Below are 6,000 nucleotides of genomic sequence, written 5' to 3'. Positions count from 1 at the left end.
CACTCCTCTCATAGCAGTGTAAAAGAAAATGATAATAACTAAAGTTATCATTTTATTTTTAGTATCATCACGGGCAGGGCGGGCTTGGTTCCCCTGACATTGGGGAGAAGGAGTGGTTGCTGCACTCTAAAGTGCGCATGAGGATTTGGCCGGCCGTCTGGGCTAGCCGAAGCATCAAGCGCACTTTGCATGTTCTGCACCCAGGCTGCATTACAGCTTGGGTGGAGAACATGCCCAGGCCCCCAGCCCTTGTCTGAGCACAGAACCATGGTGCTCAGACCAATCACAATGCTGCCTTGCAGCGTTGTGATTGGTATGCACCCAGGTTCGCCTGAGGCAATCACAATGCTGCACTGCACTGCAGTGTTGTGATTGGCTGTGGGGAGCCTAGGAGCTTTCTGGAAAAGCTGGAGGGGAGATGCGACGAGATCAGGTGAGTGGAAGAAAAAAATTTAAACGCCTCCTGCCGCCACCCAGGTACCTTTATCAAGAACAAAGATCCTAAGCTTCTCAAATGAATTCATAAATGGCAAACATAGACTTTAATAAGAACTATGGCTCTTTTTTCCAATGTCCAGCCGGACAGGGAATTATTTTTTTTCAAAATTTGACAAAAATTCACGGATGCGTGAAACACGACATGAATCAAGAACCTGGGCACAAGCCTGTACCAAGTGGAAGAGAGGGAACAATACAGGGACAAATAAGAAAAGGGTTTGACAGGCAAAAGAAAATGGAGCAAAAGGCGGCTTACAATACAATGCAATCTTGTGTAAGCACAGACCAACATTTACTGCAATGAATATATACAATTGAAAGATGCAGTACTGTTAACACAGTCGACGTGACGTTTCGATCCCTAGCTCCAATTGTTAACTGGGATCATCTTCAGGACTAATTAATGTGCTATTGCCTGAGTCGTTAAAAGCCAAATCGCGATTCGAGTTGGTGAGCAAGGCAAATGGATGTAGCACCTCGGAGGTGATGCGCGTCACCTGTGAGTAAAGAGAGCCTGGTTAACTGAAGGGTAGAGGCGAGAGGGTCACATGTGACCGGTATGCGAGCGGAAAAATACCTTGAGAAGTGAACGCGGAGCCGGTTGAGGCTTCTTGGAGAATCCAGGTCGGCGTTCTTTGTTCAGGTATTGATAGCCTGCGGGGTCAAGGCAGGCCGTGAGTGATTAAGTCGTGAAGTGACACGAAAAGAGACGGCATGCAATGAGGAGAGATTACCTGTGCGGTTTGGGAAGGGGGCCAGCTACAGATCGGAGTCTGGAGTGAATTGAGAGTACGGCGGCTGCAGCGGTGCGCAGTGCGTTTCACAGAGATCCTCAATAGGATCACAGTGTTTCAATCTCCGTCCGCGGTGCACAGTCGGCAGCCATTTATGAATTCATTTGAGAAGCTTAGGGCCTTTGTTCTTGATAAAAATACTAATCACCCGAGGTCCGCAGCTACCTAGACGGGTTCCCTTGTTGACTATACTGCCACCCAGGTACCATTACTGCTCCAGACTCCTGATCACTGTCCACCTTATCTAAAGGGGTTTCACAGCTTCAGTTAAATGGGTTGCATCAAATTTTGCGAAGAGCTTCTGGAGCTTTTTTGTTTTTGTAGGGTTTGAGCCAGTTCTGATTTTGCTGGCTGTACAGAGGTTCCTTAAATGCTGCATCCTATGATGCAGAAAAGCAGTCAAGTTAAGTTCCTGCACTATCTCCTCTTTGCCACATATTTTTTAGCACAGTTGGGAACATTTTTATAAAATCTACAAAACTTCTAAGACACTCAAGGCTTAGCTGGCTAATACACTTTTTACATTTCTAAATCAATGGACAGGGGGGTACCTAACACAAGGCCCTAACAGTTCTAATTAGAAAATTTGGAGAAAAAAAATATTTTGGGACTGAAATCAGTTGTGTATTTCTTCGTGGAATCACCTATTGACCAAGGGGTATCAGTATATGCAAAATCTTGTAACCCACTGCTGGTCCACCAATGTAGGAAGCTGACGTTTTGTGTGGTACTGCTAATGTAAGAGCACAGCATGCAAAAAGTACAGACAACCCTTATTAGTTTACAGGGCTTAAATTATTAATCCCAAGGATTTGATTTGTGGTAATCCGGCCGAGAAGTTTAGGCATATCGGAGGGTAGTGTTAAGCATTTGTTGCAGACACAGAGGCAATAACTCAGACACACACTCCAACAAATCCAAGATCCATTTAGAAAAATAACAGATATTTACATAATTTTAGAAACCAAGATCATCGGAATCAGGGAAGTATTTTCGGGAATAGGATTTTTACAGTAAAATGTTCAAATAACGTTTTTTGAGGTACGAGTCTCAAACGCCGTAATGTTATCCTATGGGAGAAACATACACTGCATACATATACTTGCAATGTTTCTGGGGGTGGCTTTTGGGAATTAATGTCCCTAAAAACCAACTTCCAAAAACCACCAGCAGTTCGGTTTTACCTGCCCTGGTGAGTCCGGTACAAAAGGGGGTGGTGATGGACGGAGCATCTGAACCAATCAAACACTCACACACAGTCAAAAGATCTGGGTTTGATCCATCACCGTTCTTTAGCCCACTCTGCCACCCCAGTTCAGACATGGCTATATGCAATTCAGTCTAACCCTGTGCCTCATGGGAACAGTCCAGCCCGAACTGCCAAGCCATGCCTTCCCTGGACCGGAAACAAGCTTCCGAGGACCGGTTTCTGGCATTACAGCCGTCTTCAGCCCGGCTTGCTTGAATCCAGTGGCAAAGTGAGCAAGAGACTCACGTCTGAGCATACCCTGCCACACTTATGGCGGCCAAAAGCGGTACAAAAGGGGGTGGTGATGGACGGAGTATCTGAACCAATCAAACACTCACACCCAGTCAAAAGATCCGGGTGCAGATATGCTGGTACCCTTGAGTGATATGCGTTAAAGTCACTGGAAAGGGTAAATGAAAGGTTGCCAGGGCGGGCTTGGGATAAGCCCGGCAGAACACAAAGGGGAGGGCGGGTAGCTTTTGAGTGTCTCTGGGGCAGGGGCACACCGTTGGTTTCTGTGAACTTGGGCTGTGGGGCTTGGGTGGAAAGGTGTCTGTCTGGTAGGTCGCTTGCGTTTGAGTCTCTCACTTTTTTTGGGTGGCGAGGGGAAGAAAACAGGGCCACTCTCAGTGCGGGCCTTGTTAATCCTAAAGGTCCCTTGTCAGCAGGTGGACTCTGGCATCAGAGATGTCCCAGCTGGACACACAACTAGCCTTGGTTACGACAAATGTTCTGGTACTTAGGGTATTGGTGCTGGGAGATTCCTGGAGGGTCTAGCATCTCGAAACTCACTGGAGAGATGGGGCTGACCTACTAGAACCACCGTGACCTCCTCTTGATTGGATACTCCCTCGGTGGACACAGTTGTCAGCAAAATGATGGTGTACGGGACAAGTGTAATCTGTAGCTGCAGTGGAGTGGCTCTTCCACCCCAAGGGAGATTCTTTGAGGTTGTTGAAGAGCCAGACAGTCCTCCCAGACTTTAGGAGGACGCACAGCTTCTGGACAAGTTGGGTATTTGCGATTGTCGGGACAGCAGCAGCCAGGCAGGCAGGGTTTGATGCCAATTTCGGAGCAGGTCCACGGTTCTTGAGATGTTGGCTCTTCTTTGCTTCCCACGTAGACAACTCTAAGTTCCTGGTGTCAAGGGGATCCCTTAATACTGAATTTAGGGGAGTGTAGGGTAGTAGCCAATGGGTTGACTACACCCCGTAGATGACAACTTCCTGTGGAGAATGGGCATATGTTGACCAAGAGCTCCTAGTTTCACCAAAACTCAAACCGGTGAAACCCTTTCTTGGCTGTCCACTATAGGTGCCTCACCTTAGGGGTCTGCCTAGCCTGAAAGTGACCATGCCTACTGACTATCTAATTTCTCGCCTGCTCTGGTGCCAAAATGGCCCCAGCACATGTCGTGGTGGCGGCCCCCAGGTTGAGTGAGGGGGGGCAGGGTCACATATTAAAGGCGGTAGAGGCTTTCAAGCCTCTGGCCTTGATATGCTAAATCACTAGCCATCCTGCTGAAGGAGGTGTGAACACCTTCCTCTGGAGCAGGCATCGTTTCTGGTTTAGGAGAGCATGGGCTCTCACCTACAGGGGGTCAGGAACTTGTCTGTGGTGGCAGGCTTGATGATGCCAGTCAGCCAGCACACAAGAGGGCTAGTAGGTTTTCAGGGGAAACCTATAAGGGAAACTTTGGGAGCATGTCACAATAAATCAGATACTGGTCGGATACCAAACACCATTATTTTCAGTGCAGCCATTAAATAGCTGGGTAACTCGTGATGACCAGTACCCAGTACATACCTTTAATATGGCTGACTGATCACTTGCAATGCCCTAGTAATGGTACTAGGCATCACATGGGCATACCGTCTCGGGCAGATATGCCCTCACATGTATTATAATGCACCTAGATTTCGGGCTCTAAGGTCAGCTGTAGGGATGACTTGCATATAAGATATTGTGTATTTTGGCATTGCACACAGGAAGTTTGTAAGGTCATGTGTTCAGAAGGGCTTGCACACTTTTACGCATCCTGCAGTGGCAGTGTGCATGCAGTTTTTATAGGGGTCCCTTTGGGTGGCATAATACATGCTGCAGCCCATAGGGAACCTCTTTAGTGCCCATGCCCTGGGTACCATTTACCAAGGACGTACAAGGGTTCTAAAGTCATGCCCTGGGTACCATTTACCAAGGACTTACAAGGGTGCTTAAGTCCTTGCTAATTGGGTTACAATTGAACACGTACACTTTTCAGAGAAATTGCACTGGCACTGGGGCCTGTTTAGCAGGGACCTAGTGCACATCCTGTCAAGATCATCAGTTCCAGTGGGCAAAAAGTGGGAGTGATAATGTCAAAAAAGGGAATTTTCCTACACACCTCACCCAAAACATTAATTAGGGCCCCAACCAATGGGGTCCCCAGGCCTAACAAGGCCTGCGGAAGGAGATCCTGCGGCCCTCCTTACCTTTATTTAAACAAGTGGCCCTGGGGGGTGGGGTCCCCATGGCAGCTAAGAGGTCAGGGATCCCTAAACCCGCCATCTCATTTACCCTCATGCTTTTTTTACGCTTCACAACCCCACTATATTGACTGATTTTCCTTCCCTTATCATCTTACCACCTTATAACTCTGGAATATGTTCTCATCTTGTTCTATATGTTCTGTACAATACTATTTTTATTTGCCTAAAAACCAGCCTTGAGAAAGCCATTGGCCTGCCAGCCATATGGGCCAAACACGTGCTGGTTGTTTGTTTAGTTAAGTTCTGGCAACTAATACATACAGTATACCATATTGAAAAAGACATTGGATTTTGGGATTGTGTAGGAACTCACAAACATAAAACAGGCACCAACCTCTCATATGTTTGGAATAATCCTCTTTAACCCGGGGGCTAGCTGATAGGCACGTGCCACCTCAAGAATTGGTTCCTGCCCCCATTGTGTGTGAACCCAGGCAGCACCCACCCCCTGAATTAGTTAAATACGACAAGTTGCCCAGGGTACCTATCACAACAATACGACCCTAAAGTTATCAAAACCCATCTGAATATTACCTTTAATTCTCAAAACCTATGGCACACTGCAAGGACCGGAGAGAGCATCGTAATCTTCGCAAACAAGAAGTATTTTCCACCCCAGGAGGCCTTTCCAAACACAACAAACTGAATCTTCAATCTGCGAAATCAACCTGCCAAGCACTGGAGAAAGCACTCAAAAACGAAACAACCAAATGGTGGGAAGAAGCTAGCCTGAAAAAATATCAAGAAGCAGATAGGATACCAAGAGTACTCTGTATTCTAATTTTTCCCCAGTGGAAACCCCCAACCCAAATCAAATTTCGAAATGGGAAGAATACCTAAGAGAAGCTTCCAATTATATGATAAGACAATTGATGGACATTGCAGGAGAAGAAAACAACAAATATTCAACAGAAGTGGATGATCTGACAAA

This window comes from Lissotriton helveticus, chromosome 3_1 (assembly GCF_964261635.1).
Source record: "Lissotriton helveticus chromosome 3_1, aLisHel1.1, whole genome shotgun sequence".
NCBI classification, from domain to species: domain Eukaryota; kingdom Metazoa; phylum Chordata; class Amphibia; order Caudata; family Salamandridae; genus Lissotriton; species Lissotriton helveticus.
The sequence above is the reverse complement of the archived record's forward strand: the minus strand, read 5'-3'. Positions refer to the sequence as shown.